The following is a 22,521-nucleotide window of genomic DNA, read 5'->3' as shown; positions in this document are numbered from 1 at the left end:
TACACAAGAAATGCACAATTTTAAAGCGTGCCATGTTAGGTGTCTATTTACTTTGGTGTAACACCATCTTTTATATTTTCCAAACTTATATTGTGTTTGTGCATTAAAATTCACTAAAGTGTATTTTCCCAAAAAAATCGCTTTTGAAAAACTGCTGCGCAAATACCGTGTAACAAAACCCACCATTTTATTCACTAGGGCCTCTGCTAAAAAATATATATAATGCTTAGTGGTTCTAAGTAATTTTCTAGCAAAAAATACATATATTTACATGTTAAAAAACAGTGTCAGAAAAGGCCTGGTCTTAAAGTGGTTTTAAATGCGGACGTTTTTTATCTTAATGCATTAAAGTGGTTGTATACCCCTTTTTGACATTTTCACCTACACGTAAGCCTATAATAATGATGTCAGCGGCACATGCGCAGTGAAGGTCCTGCGCAGGTCCAGCGTATCGTGCCGGACCTTGCCAGAACTGAGGACTCCCGCGCACATGCACTGGAGTGACGTCATGGCGGCTCTGACCACTCACAGCGCCAGAGCCGCGAACCCGGAAGAAACGCCAAGGGGAAAATGTCAGCTCCCTTTGACCAGGATGCATTGACGGGGATGTGATGTGGGGACCTTGTTCTAAGGTAAGTATTTCATAATGAGCTAGTATGCGGTGCATACTAGCTCATTATGCCTTTGCCTTACAGGTTTTTTTTTTTTTTTTAAATTTGGGTTTGCGGGTATACTGTACAACCACTTTAAGATAAAAAAAAACTTCTGTGTGCAGCAGCCCCCCTCAGCCCCCTAATACTTACCTGAGCTCTGCCTCGATCCAGCGATGTTGCACGAGAGATTCAGCTGTCTTGGACTCTCCTTCCTGATTGGCTGAGACACACAGTGGGCTCCATTGGCTCCCGTTGCTGTCAATCAAAGTCAATAAGCCAATGAGGAGAGGGGGGCGGGGCTGAGCCGGCTTGGGTGCCCCATAGCAAGCTGCTTGCTGTGGGGGCACTCAGCAGGAGGGAGGGGCCAGGAGCATCAGCGACCACTGCACAGAGCAGGTAAGTATGATATGTTTGTTGTTTTTAAATGAAAAAAAAAATTAAGATTTTAATAAGAGTAGGCAAAGAAATTATTAAAATACAATGAGGAAATTAATATATGGTTTTACATTTTGACCATCAACAAACTTTAATGATGTGAAAGTCATATAATATTACTCAGTGCCACATCCGAATATATTGTAGAACCGAAAGAAAAGGCGTATGTTGGACTTTACTAGCATAACAGAGTACGCGTTATATATAAAATCCTAATTTTATTACAAAATGTTAAAACATCAATAATATAAAAAATTTTCTGGGCATGCATAGCAATAGAATAATGCTATAAGCCATGTACTGCACTAACCAACTGCAAAGTATCATTACATATACAGTGATACAGGCAGGTTTGCCTAATATTAAAATGTGATCATCATTCCTCATAAGTTTAAAATACAAGAAGAAAGGATGGGGCAAGTTAGGGATGCACCAATACCGGTATTGGTATCGGTGCCGATACTTGGCATTTTCGGGGGTATCGGTACTCGTGAAAATTCACTGATACCAGAAACCGATACCAGAAGTGACGTCAGCTTGGGCGGAGCTTGGGAACCGGATAAGGTTGCGGCCTCTCAACACGGCAGTGAGTCCTGTTTCCCTCATGACAGACATGTGTTTTGCTGCTGCTGCTGCGCCTGCTACATGGCTGCCCCACATGGAGAGCGTCCTCCTTACACCATGTCCCCTCATGGCGGCCGGTGAGTGCTCTTTTCTATTTCTAACTGTTGCTTGCTTTCTTCTTATGTGTCCCGCGGCCGGTGATTGCTGTACAGTACTACTAGCTTACATCATCATTTGTCTCTCTCTTACTTGCCTAACATGGCGGCCGGCCTGTGTTATACTTAAGTTACTTTGTCCCACATTGTCTCTCTCTTGCCTAACATGGCGGCCGGCCTGTGTTATTCTTAAGTTAGTTGTCCCACATTGTCTCTCTCTCTCCTGCCAAACATGGCGGCCGGCCTGTGTTATACTTAAGTTAGTTTTGTGTCCCACATTGTCTCTCTCTCTGTCCCACATTATCTCTCTCTCACTTGCCTAACATGGCGGACGGCCTGTGTTATACTTAAGTTACTTTGTCCCACATTGTCTCTCTCTTGCCTAACATGGCGGCCGGCCTGTGTTATTCTTAAGTTAGTTGTCCCACATTGTCTCTCTCTCTCCTGCCAAACATGGAGGCCGGCCTGTGTTATACTTAAGTTAGTTTTGTGTCCCACATTGTCTCTCTCTCACTTGAATAACATGGCGGACAGCCTGTGTTATAGTTAGTTTTGTCCCACATTGTCTCTCTCTCTCTTGCCTAACATGGCAGCTGACCTGTGTTATAATTAACTTAGTTTGTCCCACATTGTCTCTCTCTTGCCTAACATAGCGGCCGGCCTGTGTTACACCATTCCACTGTCCAGCATGGCGGCCAGCCTGTGTTTGTGTGTGTTACATTACATAACTCCCACGTTGTCTCTGTTGCCTAACATGTCCATCATGGCGGTAAATGACTGCTGCTGTTACATAAATCATCATTGTCTCTTGCCTCTCTTTCCTGCATGTGCCTTTCTGAGACCATCCTCTGCTTTTTGTATTGTAGAGATACCGACCGTTGTACCTGACAGATGGATGTCATCATCCCCGCTGGTTTACTTGGCCATACCAAGATGCTGGATGCAGCAGGAACAAACAACAAGCACCGGTGAGAGCAGCTTCATTATTCTAAAAATTAGTAGGTGTCATCATGAGTGAAAAAATCAGAAAACAAAACATTTGGGCTCAAAATTTTTTCCCCATTTTCCTCATTTTTTTCCCCCTTAAAGTGGAGAGACTTACTTATTTCTGGCTTTAAGTGCAATGCAAACGGATGCCACTGCCAATTGCAAAATGTAGGCTGTCTGAAAGTTTTTTTAAAATTGATGAAACCAACAAACGCATTGCAGACTGCAAACTCTGTTCTGCCAAAATATCCAGAGGAGGTTCAAAAGTTAGTTCTTATAATACCAGTAATCTCATAAAACACCTCAAAATGAAACACAAGACTGAGCATGGCGAATTTACAGCTGTCACTAGCTCTTGCACTCAGCAGCTGACACTGCAGCAAACCCTTGCCAGACGTGAAAAATTTTCCATGGGTAACCCAAGGGATAAAAAAATTTCTGAAGTAGTTACCCAATTCATTGTTCTTGATGATCAGCCGCTATCAATAGTTGACAATGTGGGTTTTCGGCGACTTATGAATCTTTTGGAGTCAAAGTACGAAATTCCCAGCCGCCGTCATGTCACAGATGTCATGTTGCCACAATTACACAACACAGTGAAAAAACACATTACCAACATGCTACAGGAGGACATAAAGGCTGTCCTTTACCACGGACATTTGGAGCAGTAGTGTGAGTCCCATGTCTGTAATTAGTTTAACTGCACAGTGAAATTGATGCCAATTTCACTCTGCACCAAGTCATGCTGCATGCAAAGAAATTCCAAGACTATCACACAGGCCAAGCTATAAGAAGCATACTAGAAGAAATGCTTGACACTTTGGTGATTCCCAAAAGTTCTGTCCATGTGGTAGTCCATGATAATGACAGAAATATGATAAAAGGTGTACAAGATGCTGGTCTTCAGAGTCTTTCATGTGTGGCACATACACTGCAGCTGGCTGTCTCAGAGGGGCTTTTATCACAGCACAGCATTACGGAGGCTGTGGGAGTTGGGCGCAAAATAGTTGGGCACTTTAAACATTCAAACCTGGCATATTCTTGGCTGCAAGATATTCAGATCCAGCTTGGTCAACCCATTAAAAGACTTCAACAAGATGTTCAGACTCACTGGAACAGCACTTTTTATATGCTGCAGTCTCCGATAGAGCAAAAACGGGCCATTGGAGTATATGTGCCAGAACATGAACTGCCTGCAACGATCACTGCAAATCAGTGGAATCTCATGGAGAAGATGGTCAACATCTTGGTTCCCTTTGAAGAGTTGACTCAGCATGTGAGTTGTTCAGATTCTTTTGCCTCGGATGTAATTCCTGCAGTGACTGTGCAACAGAGATTATTATCTAAAGCAGAGTGGATGAGGACCACAGTGTTAAAACGTTGAAGAACACATTGCTTGTTGCTTTGCAGAAACGGTTCTCTGACATGGTGCAAAATCCACTTTACTGCATTGCTACCTTACTCGATCCAAGGTAATCAATTATTGCTGGCAGTGGCTGCTATTTTGCATTGTTTTTATTTGAATATTGATGATATGATTTTGTTTTTTGTTTTTTTGGATCAATGTGATATTTTACAGTGTTATTATCACTTGCTTGCATTAAAAAAACATTTTGTAATGCAAGTTATAACACAGTGTAAATCTCACCTTCATAATTAAAAAACACAAAACAAAATCAATAATGACAAACACACTTACCTGCTCTGCCTCTGTGTAATGGTTTTGCACAGAGCAAGCCAGACAACTGTTTTTGCTGTGTCCCCCGCCGTCACCTTTCCTTCTAGCAGTGCCCCAACAGCAAGCTTTCACAGTTGTTGCTTTGCTTGCATGACATTGTCTAATGTCTTGTATTTTTCTTCTTCTAGGTAAAAAGATCGGTTCTTCTCAAATGCAGATGCTGGCAGGCAGGCCAAAGAGATGTTCGTGCTGGAAATGCAACAAATATCTTCTGCACAGGTACTACAGGCACAGGCAGGTACACTTGAGGTGCTTGAGAAAACAGCTACCAAAAGGCCTCGCACTGAGCAACAGCCAGGTACTGGTGTGACTGTGGACAGTGTTTTCCAAGAAATTGCTTATTCATCTACATTTGAGAACAGTGCTCCCACAGCTGCTACCATACAACTAGAAGCATATCTTGGAGAGGTCACTGTGCCTCATTCGGGCAAACCTCTTGAGTATTGGGCAGTCAGTAAACTGCGATTTCCTACTCTAGCCCAAATGGCACAAAAATATCTTTCAGCTCCTTGCAGTAGTGTGGAAAGTGAGAGATTGTTCAGTGCAGCGTCACACATTCTGACTGACACCAGAAACCGACTTCTAACTGAACATGCAGAGATTCTTCTGTTTCTTAATAAAAACTTGCCACTTGCGTTTGAATTGGAAAAGTAATCTACCGCCTTTTACTGTCCAACTGTAAGGCATCATGCACAGTTGCACGCTGCAGCTCAAAGCAACTGCTCCACCTGGCATTTGAGCGTTTATTTTTTGCGTATACTCTGCCTGTTAACTCCCCTCCATGTTGGCCTTTAAAAAAAAAAAAAATATGCCTTTTTAACTCCATGCCACAACCTTTTTCTTTAAGTGAAAAAGTGAATCACTTATGGTGTGCACATTGCACACACTATAGGTGATTCAACGTGCAATGCATGGGGGACACATAGACTAATATGGAGTGGCATAGAGTTAACACTACAGGCAAACGAAAGGCTCAAAAACAGGGAGTTCAAACGCCGCTAGGAGCAGCTACTTTGAGCTTTATTGTGCATGTGGCCTCACTGCTGCTAAGTCCTTGGCTCCTTGGCCTTGCCATCCCGGAATGACCCTAATTTTGGTCTGTGAAAAATGTTTTTTCACGAGTTTAATAAAAAATAAAATGTTTACAAAATAATGTTAGTTTTGAGGTACTGTTCAGTTGCTCCTCCTCAGGCCTAACATTATTTACCTGTATTGCACTTGGGTTGGTTGATGCGATGACGTGAACTTGTGATGTTTGTTTTATACGTGGCGTCATCAACAATGATGATATTTCATGTTCTGTGTGACATTTCAGCTTTTCATTTTCAAGGCATAATGCCTGTACAATGCAGCTAAAAGCATTTGCTCCTCAAGGAGTTTGAGCTTTTTTTCTGCCTGGTAACGCCTCCCCTCCATGTCAGCCCATTGCACAGGAGTTTAGTGGCAGGAAAGTTTACAGGCAGAAAAAAATCCAAAGATTTCCATTTCCAATTTCTTTGGATTTTTTTTTCTGCCTGCTGCCTGTAACCTGCCCTGCCACTAAACTTCTGAAACCGCATAGTGTTCCTTGGCCAATGGCCATGAATGAACACATAGGCTAACATGGAGGGGAAGAGGTAACAGGTAGAGAAAAAAAAGCTCAAAAGAGCTAAAACACCTGGAGAAGCAGCTGCTTTGAGCTGTGCATGAGGCCTTACTGCAGCCTATATGCCAACCTAACACACATCCTTGCCATCCTGAAATGTTCTGTCTGTGAAATGTGTTTCTCTTACAGATGTGTAAGTTGAACTGGAAATGAACACATGTTGTGTTTTTTTTTTGTTTTTTGAAATTTTATAAATGTCTTGTGTTGTGAGTTGACTGAGGTACTGTACTGTTCTTGCTTCTCCTCGTGCCTAAACATTGTGAACTTGCAATGCACATGTCATTGATGACATTGACATTATTTTTTATATAACATGTTCTGTGCAATTTGTGCTTTAAAAGCTTTGTGACCAGCAAATAAACATGTATTCTTTCATAATCTTTTGACTGCGTTTCAATTCTTCATATTATGGTGAAAATGTGTAATTTTTCATTATTTTTTAAAAATAATGGTCACATGACCAAAATCAGGTATCAGTAATTGCTATCGGCGAGTACATGATGTCAAGTATCGGTACTCGTACTCGGTGTCAAAAAAGTGGTATCAGTGCATCCCTAGGGCAAGTAGGATTTTCCAGGTACCATCATGACACATTACAACAATTTTTGTTTAAAAGCATTTACGTTGTGGTGGAGATTTGGCTGTAATCAATCTCACCTGCGCTAACACACGCCCTTTCAGTCTAATGGTATAATGTATGTTACTTAACCCATGTCTCCCGCATTTCCCTAGTAAACAGACATGACCATGCTTACGTCCTCATCTCAGCACAATTCCCTGCCAAGCAATGCACTGGCTCTTTTATTCAAAGATAACAAAAGAAATCACAAACAGGAAGTCCTGGCTCCAACAATCGCTTCCCCCATGGGAAATGACAACACAGGATGTGACAACACAGGATGCGACCAAACAAGGATATGACCAAACAAGGATATGAGTTTATACAACAACCAATGACTACCGTTCCTGCTGATTGGAGACTATCTGCAGGTATAAGCCATGGCACCCCAAATATGTAATCAGGCATACAGGGGTGACACGATCGCACATCTGCTAAACCGATAATGTCTTTGTAGAGTAAACACATCCCCCCAGATGAATGTCTGTGCATCGCACAGGGGCCCTTTCGCCGACAGACATATCCTCACTCTGCAAACACCTCTCTCCAACCTCAGGAAGTTTCCCACTACCTAAAGGATCTCAACCAGTGTCAGTCTGCCCCTGTCAGCTCTTTAGAGCGGGTTGCGGGAGAACTAACACTGGGAGATATTATGACAATACATATTAAAATACATCTTCATAAAATTTCCACAACAAAGTTTATTTTACATATAATCAACATTACAATATAAAAAAATCATTCAAATTGCGCAGTAGATTCCACTTAGTGGTCATACCTTAGAGGAATCTACTACGCAATTTGAATGTTTTTTTATATTGTAATATTGATTATATGTAAAATAAACTTAAATGCTTTTGAACAAAAATTGTTGTAATCTCTTATGACAGTACCGGGAAAATCCTACTTGCCCCATTCTTTCTTCTTGTATTTTAAACATGTATTTGGGATGTAGGTACCTCTATTCTTCATTTATATATATATATATATCTTGTCTGAGCAGTTACCTTACAATATAATTCCGCATACGTTAACGCGTTTCTCATTTAAGCTTCCTCAGGACTCATGAAGACAACTGCAATTGTAATAACAAAAGAAAACACATTTTTTATAATCATACATAATTGTTGGTTACTGACACCAATAACATTTTAATGATGTGTTATTATAAAGCTGCATTCATTTGTGCCTTTTTATCTGCCTGGAGTTCAGCTTTAACCCAATTGCTATTTATAAAGATCCTCTGAAGAAGTGTTGAGTAGCCTGCCAACAATGCAAAGATCCAAGATCTATGGGATCAGAGGCTGAAAACTGATGTACAATATAATGATAATAAATTAAAATAAATACAAACAGACTATAGACTTGGATAAAAATGGCCGTGGTCCTTTATTATTGGCATAATAAAAAATACCAATTAGCTTACTAAAATCATACCAAAACAATAATAGTTCAGCCATCAAAGCTCGAACTATATTCAAACAATTAAACCAAATAGTTCAGCCATTAAAGCTCGAACCATATATATATACGTCTTTAACGTTAGTACACCATACCCCAAACGCCAGGCTATATTCATATAGCATGGCACCCCACTCGGGCCACGGCCAATTCCACACAAGTTTGCAAATCCAAGTTAAATATATCAAGCCCTATATCAGAAAGATGGACCATATCAGGGCGATAAAGCCCATACAATCCACCTTCCAAATCAGTATGTCTATAAGAAAAACCTTGAACAGAGGGCATAAATTTATTGATAAGTCTGTTCACCCTCCTTCTGATTTTCTCAAGATATAAGAGATCAGGATCAATTAACCATTTCAATCGCGGAACAATCTCTGAAAAAATCAGAACCGAGGAGGGGAGAACAGAGCGTAAATGAAGAAAATCAAGTTTAATTTGGGAAACCAAATCTAAAGTTTTATGAATCCCCAAATCATTACCCCCCAAATGAATAATAACTACATCAGGACAAGAGAAAGAAGAAAGCAATTCCGTTAATAAAGAATGAAGAGCAAACCAAGACATTCCACGGTAACCATGCCAAACAATATTCGCACCGTCTAAATTTAAATTAAGTCCATAGACTCTGTTGGAGGCTCGAACATGGGCCCAGTAAACGAATGAATGTCCAATAAGCCATACAGCGTTCGAAGAACCTAAAATCAGAAAAAACATAAATTAGGTCTAATATAGGAAAGATAACAGTCTGATTTCCAGCCACCCAACTTTTTAATATCGGACTCAGAGAAACCCAACTTGGCCGCCTCAGTCTCTGCGCCAATACGAAATGAATGACTGGTAACACGTAAATGGGGCAAATTGAGATAAAGCAGACATTTTTTAAGGACAGCCGAAAACTGGCGCTGAGTAAGTGGAGAACCAGAGTCGTGAAGCAACAATTGTGGTGAACCAAGGGGCCGAGACGGCAAATATGCAGACAACCAGAAGAAGGCGCAAACCGGTGAACCGAAGGATCGCGGAATAACAATCCACCGACCCCTCCCCAACTGATCAGTCTTGCTGAATCGCAGAAATATTTTAATAAAATCAGGGCCCATGGAAACATCAGAAAACCACAAACCTCCCAGAGAGGATGAAGACCTAGGTAGCAATTCTGAAATACGAAAAGACCCAAAAAATAACAAACTAAAAGAAACCTTAAAAAGTAAAGCCTCAGCAGTAGAATAACAAACAAAGGCAGAGGCAGCCATCAAACGTCGCAACAGAGAGAAAGTGACCGGAACACGAGTATCACTACGGTAACTGTGTTTACGGTAACCCTTAAGGGACTGCTTAACTAAGAAAAAGGAAGAACAAGACGGAAAGCCACGGCTTTTAAAAAAGAAAGAAATCCCGCCAATATTTTAACAATATGCGAATATGAATAATTGCGTTGCATCAAAAAATCCAAAAAACGCAAAACCAAAGTCTCAGAAATACAACTAGAAGGAAAACCTAAAGAGGTCAAAAAGACAGTCCACAAAGACCACGCGGCGTTGTAATTCGCCCACGTGGAAGGAGCAAGAGAGTTCATCAAGGCATAATTCACAGATCGCAGACCACGGACCATAGACGTTCCGGGCAAGGTAGACCAAGGAGATCCGCTTCCGGTACCAGAGCGCGAAACCGATCTATCTGAAAACGGGAAAGAGAATCAGCAATCACATTAGTGTATCCAGGGATGTATTTAACTTTAATCCAAAGATTAAGTTCTAAACATTTAAGAACAATGCAACGCAAAACAGCCAACACAGGCAAAGACTTAGAAGACAAGCAATTGATCGCATAGGCAACCCCTTTATTATCAGAATGGAACAACAAACGAGAATTGCGAAGGTGAACACCCCAAATATCCAAGGAAACCAGAATCGGAAACAATTCAAGGAGTACAACATTTTTGGTATAGCCCAACGAAAGCCAACAATCAGGCCAACGTGCAGCCGACCAATGACCCTGATAAAAGGCACCATAACCCGTACTCCCAGCTGCATCAGTGAATAAAGAAACAGCTGAATTATCCTGGAAAGGTGTCTGCCAAAAAGAACGGCCATTGTACGAGGAAAAGAAATCATTCCAAACCAACAAATCAGATACTAAAGAAGAATTGATCCGCACAAAATGATTTGGAGATCTACAACCAGCAATAGCTCTATACAGTCTTTTAGAAAAAACACGGCCCATAGGAATTATGCGCGTAGCAAATGCTAGTAAACCCAACAAAGATTGCAATGTGCGAACGGTAACCTTAGGTTTGGAAAGTACAAAAGAAATCATAAACCTCAAACGATCTAACTTGGCCTGAGGTAAACGACATTCCATCAATACAGTGTCAATGGTAACACCCAGGAATTCAATACAAGTCGTCGGCCAAACAGACTTTTCGAGGGCCAATGGGACTCCAAAACGTCGACATGTTAAACGAAATTCAGTGAACAAATATAAGCATTCAAAATTATCTGCCGGACCAAAAAATAAAAAATCATCAAGATAATGTAATATATTAGATGAACCCGTCAAGAAAGTAACCACCCATTCCAAAAATGTCGAAAACGTCTCAAAGGAAGTACAGGATAAGGAACAGCCCATGGGAAGGCACTTATCATAATAATAAAAACCATCGTGATGAAAACCCAACGAGTTAAAGGCCGAAGGGTGTATGGGCAACAGGCGGAAAGCAGATTTAATATCAGCCTTAGCCATAACAGCAGACACACCCAAGCGACGAATCCTGAAAATCGCCTCATCAAAAGAGGTATACGTAACAGTACTTAATTCAGGTTCGATTTCGTCATTAAGAGAAAAACCGGCTGGGAAAGATAAATGATGGATAAGGCGGAAACTATTGGGTTCCTTTTTAGGAACCAAACCTAAAGGAGAAACACGAAAATTAGCAAACGGAGGAAATAAAAATGGGCCCGCAACCCTACCTTCAGATATTTCCTTAGCAGTTTTACCAGAGACAATGGTAGGGAAACGATGAACAGAGACAAGGTTATTACAACAAAGACAACCAGGGCCAGAAAACTGAGGCAATCGAAAACCAAAAGAAAAACCCTCAACGAGAATTTCCGCCATCCTGCGGTTTGGCCAACTGAGAAGGAACGGCAACATGGCGGGCAATTTCACCGGTGTTACTCCCAGCACGAAAATTATCCCTAGAAGGAGCAACCATGTTAGAATGCAATCTTTTAAAACAACGGGAGGCAGGATGATTACCCGAACAAGAAGCACACTCGTGTTTATAACGGCACGAATTTGGCCATTTACACTGTCCCTCATTAAAACTGAAACAAAAACCCTTCTTAAGTTGTAACGGTTGCGAAGAAGACACAGGCGATGTGGGTTTACGTGGTATAAGAAGGTTCAACCACAAACCCACATCTTTAGTCCCCCAAGACATATTTTTATGAATAGCAATTTTCTGACGAAACGACTCGTCGTAAAAAAACCAAGCCAGCCCAGGAAAATTCTTGTAAGCCTCAAGGATAATCTCAAGATGTCTAAAAAGGCCACTGCAGAGCTCTGGGCGCCGCTCACCCATAACACTAGAGAAAATACAAAAGGCCTGTAGCCAGTTATTAAAATTTCGTGGAGCAGATTTTCTCTTGTCGTCGTCAGCCTTCTCTGAATCCCTAACATCCAAACGATTTTCTTTAAAGGATGGCAAAAGAGAGAGTATCTCAATATATTCGCCTTTTCAAATTTTGTTTTTGACAGACGGCGATAAATGGAAGCCAAGCGGAGAAATTTCACACGTCATAGCTTCTTTAAAGCAACATTCAGGAACTGTGAAGACGGATTCAATAAAGGCAGAACATTAGCATCAGCGACCGGAGGAACATGCGCAGGCGGTCGCACATCCACAGCAGGTAAAACCCCAGCATTGAAACCCTCAGAAAAACATTTTTGGAAATGGAAATGTGAAGACGGATTCAATAAAGGCAGAACATTAGCATCAGCGACCGGCGGAACATGCGCAGGCGGTCGCACATCCACAGCAGGTAAAACCCCAACATTGAAACCCTCAGAAAAACATTTTTTAAAATTGTCAGCAAAGGAAGCAAAAGAAGACATACATAACATTAAATTATGCATTTGATTAGACTCACCACTAGGTGTTATCTGTGGCAAAGAGTGAGGTAAATTTACAGGTCTAGCAGACCCCAAATTAGCATCAGAAACAGCCTGTGTAGAATGCAGTGAACCAGAGGGGTTAGCTGTAGGAAAAGAACAAGCACTAACATCATCAGAAATCAGCAAAGGGCGCATCACAGGAGACAACAAAACATCATTCACATTATCCATAGCTAAATCAGGGAGGAAAGAAGAGGAAGACAAAGCAATATCATCAACAGGATTAAGGCCAGTATGAACAGTGTCTGAGTGAACAGGCATCATTAATTCAGCGTCCCACAAAGAGCGCTTCTTATTACCTTTACTCTTACATTTCTTTTTGAGTGGAGGTCCCCGGGATTCGATCCGGCGGACCGACGTCGTTCTCTCCCTCAGCTCTATGCCAGTATCCACTGCGCATAAGCTATTTCCAGCTGAAGGAACCGAGCCAGCAGCCGAAGAGGAAGGAGGATCCACCGGCGTCATCACAGGCGGAGTCGCGCTGTCAATCACCGCAGGCGCCCATGACACAGCAGGAGGACGGACCGGAGGAGGAGCCCTGGCCGGAAACGAAACACCGGAGGGACCTGGAAGAGAAGCCATGGCCGGAGGAGGCTGTGGGAAAGAGAGAGGGGGAGAAGGAGGAGAAAAAGAGGCAGATGAGGCCGGAGGAGCCGCCAAGGAAAGACAGAAACGCAGCCAGGAATCCCCGTCAGGAGCAGAGGCTCGCTCCATCATCTGACACAGCAGATTTTCCATGAGCAAAAGGTGAGGAGACAGACTCAGGAGATGTTTCTTCTTGAAGTGCTGCCGTTGGTCTGATGACCGTTAATATTCTTCTTTCTTCTTATTGGTACTTCTAGTCACCTGACCTTTCTTAGAAGCTTCCAGAATTTTTTAATAAAGTTTATTGATAACAGTTAACTGATCAATAATTAACACTACAATAACTGCCTATTTGTTTCAGTCCCTGTTCCCATAGGCAGGGGTCGCTAATGAGCTTCTCCTGCCTTTCATACCGTACACTACAATATCTAGACATCTTGTACTGATTTAGACAGGAATGTCTGCCATGTAATGAATCATATAGACCTTGTATCTATGGTACTTCCTGGAAAACCCCTCCAAACACATCTTAAGAGGATATATATACACAACAGCTTGCAATTATGGGTTATTTGCAAGGTTGGCAAAACAAATAATACAGATATCTGGGAACTCTCTACTAGATGATTGATTTTACTGTGCACATATGAAAAACATTGCTCACTCTGGATAATATGTAATATCTTTTGATCTACATACTGGAACATATTCCCAATATATTGGAAAAGGTAAAGTAACATTAAACTCTCAGGCTGGGTTCACATACAGTATATGCAAATTCAATGTGGGTTTCCCCGCATACAATTTGCATGACATACGAGTTTGAACGTGACACGTACCTTGGAGGTGAGCCTGACGTGCAGAGGGAGACCTCTCGCACAGCTCAGGTTCTGGGTTCACTGGAGTGGGAACAGTGACTCTCGGAGCACAGCGGAGTAGGAGAACCTGCAGGGTCCGCTTGATTGAAGATGAAGTCAGCTTGGCAGAGACAGGAACAGGCTTGATTGCCGCGGATGCAGGAACGCTGAAAAGTAGCAGGCAGGTGCGCACAGATGCAGGACTGTAGGCAGGTGCTCACAGATGCAGGACTTGTAGGCAGATGCACACGGATGCAGGACTTGCAGGCAAATGCACACGGATGCAGGACTTGTAGGCAAATGCACACGGATGCAGGACTTGTAGGCAAGCGCGCACTGGCACAGGACAGCAGACAGAAGCAGGGTCAGACAAGCCAGGTCACAGCAGCGGATCAATCAGACAGAAGCAGCAGGCAGAGAATGGTCAAGTCCAGGCAGAATTGGCAACAGGAGATCAAACAAACAGGAACACAGAGCAGGTCAAAGGCAAGCCAAGGGGTCAGGACTGGAGACAGCAGCGAGGTCAAGAGAAGCCGGGTAACACTGGAGTAGATGCGGGTTCAGGATCGGATACAGGATGAGCTGCAGATCAGACAGCAAGGATACATTCTGAAGAGGCCCAATTTAAGGATCACTGGGCACCAAAGCTGTGTTAGTGTGCGTGTCTGCGTTCTGCGCACGCGCATGCGCATTGGCGTGCGTCTATTCACTGCTGGATGCCTATGGACTGGAAGACGTCCCAATGGACCCGTGCGCCCGCGGCCAGTTGCAGAGCCATGCGCAGTACTTCCATGACAGACCGTCTCTCTATGGAGCCGGTTCACACAGGTCCGGGGCGGCTGTGGTCCACATTCAGAAAAAGTCCAGCGCGTGTTAAGCTGGCACAGCCAGATATTATAGGACGGCCAGGTGGCTGAGTTGCATTGTATTTTCGGTAGGGCGTAAAACTTTGGAATTTTAGGATATTTAGAAAGCTCCAGGTATTTTTATTGATAGTCCCTTGTTGGTATGCTTTAAAGATGATAGTATGGTATTCAATGCAAATGTTTTCTAATACTGTTTTGGAGATAGGTCGGTACCATTTTTTGTTTGTTAGAATATTCTTACACATGATTTCATATTGTGTAGTGTTCATAATCACCAAATTTCCCCCTTTATCAGCACATTTAATGATTATTTCGGAGTTGATCTGTAATGATTTTATGACCTGCTTTTGTGTCTGTGAAAGATTAGAATGTCCTTGAGATTTCAAGTTTAAATCTTCAATCGCTTTAGTAGTTTGCTGGACAAAAGCCCAGATATTGGGGTTAGTATTTAATAAGGGAAATATTCTGGATTTGGGCCTGAAGGATAGAGGAGGGGAGAAGGACACGCCGGCAGCGGACACCCCTGGTAAAGAGGCCAACCAGTAAGCGTTGTCATCATCAGCGTGTCCCACCTCCCAGAGGTCCATCAAGTCCTCCAAGTCCTGACACTTATCCATATTTTCTTGAATATTTAGGGGATCTTATTGATTGAAATGGTGAGTCCAAATTGGGTTTATCATATCGGGTTATTCCCAGATTATTATTTTAATTTTTTCTTGTTGATTACATTGAGACAATTATCCGGTGCATCCACTAGTTTTGGATGCATCTTTGATCTTGTTACTGATATTTTTAGGCATTAATTTTGACTTTCATGGTCTTTCAACTATTTACAACTTTATATATCTTCCCATATAAACCATTAAAAAAAACTAGTATTTGTTTGATCTCTACCCATAATCTGATCCATCAGTATATTTGACCATGAGATGTAAAATCTACCTCCGTCTCACACACTGTTACTATCTGTTTTCATTTTTTTCAAGCTAATTCATTCTTTCTACTTTCTTTTTTTCTTTTTCACTTTTTCTTCTTTATCCCTTTTCAACATATTTTATTTTTATTTTCCTATTCTAGAGCTGTTTATTGCATCCCTATTGGATACAACCTCTTTTTTTATATCCCAGACTCCCTCCACCCTGTGCTCTTAATCTATTCATTTTAAGTGAGCATTCAGTTTCTATCCCGTTTTTTTCATATTATTGATTCAACAGCTTGGCACCTCGCTATGACCCTGGTGCCAAATTTCTCTTTGAATTGTACATTTTATAAATATTATACATATCTTGTATTTTTTCCACCTTCCTCTTGATCACCATACAGCCTGGTCACTGTGTGTCTTCTGTGGCCACGCAGGGCTCTTTTCCTCTTGGGTCGGTTGGTCCCCCTTGGCAGTGGTCACCCCCGGGAAGTTTGGCGTGATAGGTTCTCCTCCCTTTGGGGCAGGCATTGGTAAATGATGTATACCTTTTACATATAATGATATATATATATGTTTTTGATATTTTGTACTTATTTGCTTTTTTTTTGTATTTCTGTACAGTCTTACACATTTTCTGACTGATTTGTATATCCCCTGATGAAGCTATTGGGCAAAACATGTCTGGCTAATATACGAATATGAAACTTCTGTCTAAGCTGAACATTCGCCATTTGACCACCTTCATGATGATATGTTGAATACTCTTGAACAAAGTGGCCGTGTTTGGTTTTAACTTTATTCTCATTAAAATTATACATTTTCTTAAACATATGGTTTCCATTATTATCTGTAAGCACCGCGACAACCCCCCTCTTCCTTCCCATTTCACATATTTTTTTATATACAGTATACAGTTGCAGTACCATTTAATCCCACAAGATGGCACCAAATCATCTGTATATCTGTATTTTTACACTGAAAACTCCTAAATTACAGACTTTAATCACATGAATAACAAAATAATTCCAGTTAACAGGAAACTTTAGTCAGTCGAGTTGTAAATCCTAAAAAGTAAGGTTTCCTAAAATCACTGCTTTATGCAATGATATGGAACTAGTTTCAAACGTGTAGTTTTTAAATATCGAAATCCAACTAGCATTCATAGACTTCTCATTACAGGTTTAATTCTTAATTGTTGTAACCAATAATCTCTAATTAAAATTCATCAGCACATGGTAGATGCCAGAATTGTAATCTAAGCTGTATATGCTTGCAAGAAGAAAGGTAATAAGCCTTTATTGTAGCAGAGAATGTCTACCTTCCTGCTTGCAATTCTTTGTTTTAAGGCCACAGTTCTGCTTCAATTTTGAATCCAGTCGGTAGGAACCTCTGATCACTGAAGTTTTAAGCCTAATGCCGTGTACACACGAGCGGAATGTCCGTCAGAAAAAGTCAGACGGGATCGTGTGTATGCCCCATCGGACTTTTTACGTCGAAAATTCTGACGGACCTAGAAATGGAACATGTTCTAAATTTTACCAATTCCTATCGGGAAAACTGATCGTCTGTATGCTGTTCCGACGTACCAAAAACGACGCATGCTCTGAAGCAAGTACGAGACGGAAGCTATTGGCTACTGGCTATTGAACTTCCGTTTTCTAGACCTGTCGTATGTTTTGTACGTCACCGCGTTCTGGACAGTCGGAATTTGGTGTGACCGCGTGTTTGCAAGACAGCTTAAGCGGAATTCCATCGGAACTCCGTCAGAAAAACCTTCAGAGTTTATTCCGACGGGAAAACCGGTCGTGAGTACAGGGCATAACACACAATCTGTCCTAGGTTATCTTCACTTAGGATGGAGCAACAGAGCCACCTCTGGAGAGCAGCATTATCAATTCAGAGAGAGGGGTAGTGTTTGATGTACTAGCTGATTTAGATGGACTAAAAAAATGATCCAGCTAAAACTTCTTAAGCATTTTTTTTCCTTTTGGGATAAAAGTTATACATAAATTAAAAGCTGATCATTGTAAGTACCCCTGTCAGTGATAAAGCTTAACTCCAAGTTTCATTTCACTTTAAAATATTTTCATTCTTAACCACTTGACCTCTGGAAAATTTACCCCCCACCCCCATGACCAGGCCATTTTTTTCAGTACAGCACTGCGTTATGCGGTCGTGAGACACTATACCCAAATACAATTGTTGTCCTTTTCCCACAAATAGACCTTTGTTTTAGTGGTATTTGATCACTTCTGCGTTTTTTATTTTATGCGCTATAAACAAAAACAGAGCGACAATTTAAAAAAAAAACAATATTTTTTACTTTCTTCTACAAAAAACTTCCAGTTTAGGCCAATATGTTTTCTGATACATATTTTAAGCCCATATTGATTGGTTTGCGCAAAAGTTAAAGCATCTACAAACTATGGGATATCTTTATTTTTTTTATTATTATTTTTATTTTTATTAGTAATGGCAGTGATCAGCGACTTATAGCGGGACTACGATGCTGGCAAATCGGACGCCTAACTGACATTTTTTACACTTTTTGGGGACCAGTGACACTAATACAGTGATCAGTGCTAAAAAATATGCACTGTCACTGTACTAATGACACTGGCTGGGAAGGAGTTAACATCAGGGGCGATCAAAGGGTTAACTGTGTGCCTAGCCTGTGCTTACTCACTGTGGGGGAGGTGCTTTAACTAGGGGAAGGCAAAGATCCGTGTTCCTGCTTTGCAGAAACACAGGATCAATACCTTCCCTTCTGACAGAACGACAATCTGTTGTCATTCTGCCTGTGTCCTGTGTAATTGGCGGCTGTCGGCAGACATCGAGTCCGTGGTACCTGCCGCTGGGCTCCCGCTGTGTGTAATGGGTGGGAATAGGTGGCCGGCGGCGTATGTGCGTGCTCCAGACCCAGAAGTGTCAGATCACATACTATGTATGTGATCTGGCACAGAGTGGCCTGCCCTGCCACAGTAAATGTACGGTGGGTGGTTCGCAAGTGATGCTCCCACTGTCAGCGGGTGGGGGGTATGAGGATGATACCACAATCTCTACCTTAGCCAATCTTGTGAAGTCTTGTATTCATTTATAAAATATGTTGCCTGTGAATGGCTGAGCAGCGCTTAACCTGATTTGCTTTTTTTTTCTGAAATGAGATGGGAAGTCCCTGTACAACTGCCAGAACACAGCGCTGTATACTGTATTGCATTTCTTAGCAATGAGCCTGTTTGATCCAAATGAACTACTTGAAGTGAAATGAAACCTGGAATTAGGTACTTTGTCTCAACCTTCTAACCGCCACATTTCCTGGACACTTAGTCTGGTAAAGCGGAACTAATCCCTCCTATCCAGTAAAGCCAAGGAAGCTGCCATCTCATAATAGTTTCCAACTGTCCCAAATTTCCCAGGAGATTCCTGGTATTTAGACCTTTGTCCTGGTCTTACTGTTTCCCGGGAAATTTCCCAGGAAATCTGCGTTTTCCTGTTTTTAAAATATTTTTGCAGCCACCGCCGCCGCTAGAACTGCTGGAGACACCTGATGTAAGGAGGGACTCCGATGGGGACACCTGATGTAAGGAGGGACTTTGCTGGGGATACCTGATGTAAGGAGGGACTCCGCTGGGGAAACCTGATGTAAGGTGAGACTCCGGTGGGGACACCTGATGTAAGGAGAAACTTGGCTGGGGACTCCTGATGTAAGGAGGGACTCCGGTGGGGACACCTGATGTAAGGTGGGACTTCGCTGGGGACACCTGATGTAAGGTGGGACTTTGCTGGGGACACCTTATGTAAGAAGGGACTCCGCTGGGGACACCTGATGTAAGGAGGGGCTCCGCTGGGGACACCTGATGTAAGGAGGGACTTCGCTGGGGACACCTGATGTAAGGAGGGACTCCACTGGGCAAACCCTTATGTAAGGTGGGACTCTGGTGGGGACACCTGATGTAAGGCGGGACTTCGCTGGGGACACCTGATGTAAGGAGGGACTCCGCTCTGGACACCTCATGTAAGGAGGGACTCTGCTGGGGACACCTGAGGTAAGGAGGAACACCACTTGGGACACCTGATGTAAGGAGGGACTCCGCTGGGGACATCTTAGGTAAGGAGGGACTCTGCTGGGGACACCTGATGTAAGGAGGAATTCCGCTGGGGACACCTGATGTAAGGAGGGACTCCACAGGGGACACCTGATGTAAGCAGGGACTCCGCTGGAGACCCCTGATGTAAGCAGGGACTCCGGTGGGGACACCTGATGTAAGGAGGGACTCCGGTGGGGACACCTGATGTAAGGAGGGACTCCGGTGGGGACACCTGATGTAAGGAGAAACTTGGCTGGGGACACCTGATGTAAGTAGGGACTTCGCTGGGGACCCCTGATGTAAGGAGGGACTCTGCTCTGGACACCTGATGTAAGGAGGGATTCCCCTGGGGACACCTGATGTAAGAAGGGACTCCCCTGGGGACACCTGATGTAAGGAGGGACTCCGCTCTGGACACCTGATGTAAGTAGGGACTCCCCTGGGGACACCTGAAGTAAGTAGGGACTCCACTGGTGACACTTGAGGTAAGGTGGGACTCCGTTGGGGACACCTGATGTAAGGAGGGACTCCGCTGGGGACACCTAAAGTAAGTAGGGACTTCGCTGGGGACCCCTGATGTAAGGAGGGACTCCGCTCTGGACACCTGATGTAAGGAGGGATTCCCCTGGGGACACCTGATGTAAGGAGGGACTCCCCTGGGGACACCTGATGTAAGTAGGGACTCCGCTGGGGACACCTGAGGTAAGGAGGGACTCCGCTGGGGACACCTGATGTAAGGTGGCACTTCGCTGGGGACACCTGATATAAGGAGGGACTTCGCTGGGGACACCTGATGTAAGTAGGGACTCCGCTGGGGATATCTGAGGTAAGGAGGGACTCTGCTGGGGACACCTGATGTAAGGAGGAATTCCGCTGGGGACACCTGATGTAAGGAGGGACTCCACTGGGGACACCTGATGTAAGGAGGGACTCCGATGGGGACACCTTATGTAAGGAGGGACTCTGCTGGGGACACCTGATGTAAGGTGGCACTTCGCTGGGGACACCTGATGTAAGAAGGGACTCTGCTGGGGACACATGATGTAAGGAGGGACTCCGGTGGGGACACCTGATGTAAGGAGGGACTTCGCTGGGGACACCTGATGTAAGGAGGGACTCTGCTGGGGACACCTGATGTAAGGTGGGACTCCGGTGGGGACACCTGATGTAAGGAGGGACTCCGCTGGGGACACCTGATGTAAGGTCGGACTCCAGTGGGGACACCTGAGGTAAGGAGGGGCTCTGCTGGGGACACCTGATGTAAGGAGGGACTCCACTGTGGACACCTGATGTAAAGAGGGACTCTCCTAGGAGTGCCTGATGTAAGAAGTGACTCTACTGGGGACACCTGATGTAAGGAGGGACTCCACTGGGGAAACATGATGTAAGGAGGGACTCCGCTGGGGACACCTGAGGTAAGGAGGGACTCCACTGGGGACACCTGATGTAAGTAGAGACTCTGCTGGGGACACCTGATGTAAAGAGGGACTCCGCTGGGGACATCTGAGGTAAGGAGGGACTCTGCTGGGGACACCTGATGTAAGGAAGAATTCCGCTGGGGACATCTGATGTAAGGAGGGACTCCGATGGGGACACCTGATGTAAGGAGGGACTCCGCTGGGGACACCTGATGTAAGGTGGCACTTCACTGAGGACACCTGATGCAAGAAGGGACTCCGCTGGTGACACATGATGTGAGGAGGGACTCCGCTGGGGACATCTGATGTAAGGAGGGACTTCGCTGGGGACACCTGATGTAAGGAGGGACTCTGCTGGGGACACCTGATGTAAGGAGGAATTCCGCTGGGGACACCTGATGTAAGGAAGGACTCCACTGGGGACACCTGATGTAAGGAGGGACTCCACTGGGGACACCTGATGTAAGGAAAGACTCCACTGGGGACACCTGATGTAAGGAGGGACTTCACTGGGGACACCTGAGGTAAGGAGGGACTCTGTTGGGGACACCTGATGTAAGGAGGGACTCCACTGTGAACACCTGATGTAAGGAGGGACTCTCCTAGGAGTGCCTGATGTAAGAAGTGACACTACTGGGGGCACCTGATGTAAGGAGGGACTCCACTGGGGACACCTGAGGTAAGGAGGGACTCCGCTGGGGGCACCTGATGTAAAGAGGGACTCCACTGTGGACACCTGATGTAAGGAGGGACTCCGCTGGGGACATCTGATGTAAGGAGGGACTCCGCTGGGGACACCTGATGTAAAGAGGGACTCCAGTGGGGACACCTGATGTAAGGAGAGGCTCCGCTGGGGACACCTGATGTAAAGAGGGACTCTGCTGAGTACACCTGATGGCATCTGGTGGCAGGCGACATGGCAAGTGACACGCTCAGGGCTCCCACGGATTCTCCAATATGGTAAGTTGAACTATTTCATTTTATATTACAATATACTAAGAAATAATGCTCTTCAATCATCCTGACACCATAACAACCATGGTGCCGAGATGATTGAAGCGCTAACACCAGGTGTTTGGGGTATCTTTATCTGCTGATTGTTAAACTTTATGGAATACACATATTGCTATTGTGGTGTAGGATCTGGGCCTGCTGTCCCTCCATCCCTCTTTCTTTCCTTCCTTCTCTCTCCTTACCTCCCTATTTCTTTCTTTCTTTCTCCCTCCATCGTTCATCTCAGACTCAAACCACACCCTACTGAAACACCCCCTTTAAGCCATGCCCAATATTTAGTTTAAACCACGCCCATTTTTTGCCATGGCACGCTTTACGCCCCCCATTTTTCTTCC

This window comes from Aquarana catesbeiana, linkage group LG07, assembly GCF_042186555.1.
Source record: "Aquarana catesbeiana isolate 2022-GZ linkage group LG07, ASM4218655v1, whole genome shotgun sequence".
Taxonomy (NCBI): domain Eukaryota; kingdom Metazoa; phylum Chordata; class Amphibia; order Anura; family Ranidae; genus Aquarana; species Aquarana catesbeiana.
The sequence above is the reverse complement of the archived record's forward strand: the minus strand, read 5'-3'. Positions refer to the sequence as shown.